Below are 2766 nucleotides of genomic sequence, written 5' to 3' on the forward strand. Positions count from 1 at the left end.
GTACAGAGGGGTTACAATTACATGGGCAAGGTAGTGAGTACATTTCATATCAAGCATTGTAGCCTCCTCCTTTGTTTACCCTTTCCATCCCTTCCTATCCTCCCTCTCCCACACCCAATCCTCCCCCCCAAGTTGTAAAGTTCGTTTTTGACATGACAACTTGTACTTCTCATTGTTGCAACATGTCCACCTGTATCCTTATTTAAACGACTTGTTATTCCACTTCCCTTCCACAAATTATACCGACATCAAATACAGTGAAAGCAGGGTTATATTGTGGGGGAGGGACATACAAAGCAACAAAGAAATAATCTCATAATTGCATTAGAAACATATGCATGAAAGAAAAAAAAAACATTTGGAAAAAATTATATTAAGTGAAGTAAGCCAGGCCCAAAGAAACATAGGTCCCATGGTTTCCCTTATTTGCAATATCTAGTAGATGTATGAGTCAAGGGGAAAAGGTCAGATAATGTGATGTCAGGAAAATGAACTCTTAGATATGTATTTTAATGTTTTTTTTTTCTTTCATGCATGTGTTTCTAACGCATTTATAAGATTATCTTTGTTGCTTTGTATGTCCCTCCCCCAGAGTATAACCCCTGCTTTTACTATATTGGATGTCAGTATAACTTGTGGAGGAGATGGGGAAAAACCAATTGTTTAAGGATACAGGTGGACCTGTTTCAACAATGAGAAGCACAAGTTGTCATGTCCAAAACGAGATTTACAACGTCGGTGCGGGGGGGGGAGGGGGGGCAAAGGAGAAGGATTGGGATTGGGGGGAAGGGGAGGATGGGAAGGGATGTGAAGGGTAAACAAAGGAGGAGGCTGCAATGCTTGGTAAGAAATGTACGCATTATCCTGCCCATCTAATTGTAACCCCTCTGTACAGTATGTTCACAAATAAAATTAAATTAAATTAAAAAAAAGAAAAAAAACATTTAAAATACATATCTTAGGGTTCATTTTCCTAACATCCCCTTATCTGACCTTTTCTGCTTGACTCATACATATACTATATATTGCAAATAAGGGAAATTATAGGACCTATGTTTCTTTGGGCTTGGCTTACTTCACTTAATATAATTTTTCCAAGTCTTTCTGTTTCCTAACAAATCAAAGAAAGGTTGGACAAATGGGATTGCATGAAGTTGCAGAGCTTCAGCATGGCAAAGGACATAGCTAGCAAGATCAATAGAATGTCAACGGATTGGGAGAAGACCTTCATTAGCCATACATCAGGCAAGGGTCTCATATCTAAAATATACTTGGAACTCAAAAAATTAAATCCCCCAACAACAAATCCTCAAAGAAACAACTGCCCCAAAATTAAGTGGGCTAATAACTTAAAGAGAAAATTCTCTGAAGAAGAAAGAAGGATGGCCAATAGACCCATGAAGAAATGCTCAACCTCCCTAGCCATAAAAGAAATGCAAATCAAAACAACATTGAGATACCACCTCACACCAGTTAGAATGGCAAAAATCAAGAACTCTAATAACAACAGATGCTGGAGGGGATGTGGACAGAAGGGAACCTTGTTGGCGGAAGTGTAAACTTGTTCAAACACTTTGGAAAGTAGTATGGAGGTTCCTCAAAGAGTCCACATAGAGCTCCCCTATGACCCAGCAGTCCCACTTTTGGGCATTTACCCAAATGTTTACAAACAAGACTACACTAAAGTTACCAGCACAACTATGTTTATTGCAGCATTATTTACCATATCTAAGATCTGGAACCAACCCAGATGCCCCTCAGTAGATGAATGGATCAAGAAAATGTGGTATATATACACAATGCAATTCTATGCCTCCATCAGAAAGCATGACATTGCCTCATTTGTTAGGAAATATAAAGGCCTTTCTAAGGTGAAGATTTAATACACTGATGTCAAACTATTAATTATATGAATTACGTGTATTTTTACTTGTAATTTTGTAATCAATTTTTAATGTTTTTCATTTCTTGTATGTGAAGAATGAAAAATTTTGAATACTTCACAAATTTTCATAGCATCCTTATGCAAGTGCCCTGTTAATCTCTGTATTGTTGTAATTTGGTTATACATGCTGCTGAAGCATAGAGTATCATCTAAACTAAATAGTTAATGTTGCAATCTTTATACAGGGTTATATTCTTGGGTGCCTATTTGTTACAAGGAAACCTTATTGTTTCTAACAGTGCTATTGATCCTATTTCCCTGAAATTCTGTGAATAGTCGAAAAATTTTATTGTTCAGTCCATTGCTCACATTTGCAAGTTTTTGTCAATTCCTATTTTAAATATTTTCCATTTTGGATTTGATTGTACTTTCAAGTATTTATAGCTAGGTCCAAAGGTGATGGCTGTTTCAAGTAGTAATTTATCCAACTGAGATAGCTCTGTGGAGCCAATGGATTCAAAGTAAGCCTTGCTTAAGAGCTACTTCTAAACTTCTGCAGTTGAAATTTTCCCAAATGAGGTCTTACTTCCTAAATGAGATCCTAGGATCCCAGGACCCAGTTATCTGCATCATCAGATAACATGGGCAAGATTTCTCACCTAGGCCCATGCAACATGCCAACAGAAACTAATTGAAGACCCATATCAGTTTCTCATTTCCTATATTTCAGACCCCCAATTCCTTGAGATGCAGGAATTATCAGTAAGCAATTGTGAAATGCAAGGCAACTTAAAATGAATGAGGAGATCGCAAAATCTGAGAGACAGTGCTGTAATTCAAACTTTCAGTTTACATATGACCAATCCATATGAGTGAACAAG

The 2766-nt window shown here is 37.2% G+C and overlaps 1 pseudogene; it reads right to left on the bottom strand.

Moving 5' to 3' along the window:
* Positions 1-1984: 1984 nt before the first annotated feature.
* LOC138819655 (U6 spliceosomal RNA) lies at positions 1985-2084 on the bottom strand (annotated as a pseudogene).
* Positions 2085-2766: the final 682 nt, after the last annotated feature.

This window comes from Dipodomys merriami, unplaced genomic scaffold (assembly GCF_024711535.1).
Source record: "Dipodomys merriami isolate MVZ:Mamm:240054 unplaced genomic scaffold, mDipMer1.0.p SCAF_808, whole genome shotgun sequence".
Lineage (NCBI taxonomy): Eukaryota > Metazoa > Chordata > Mammalia > Rodentia > Heteromyidae > Dipodomys > Dipodomys merriami.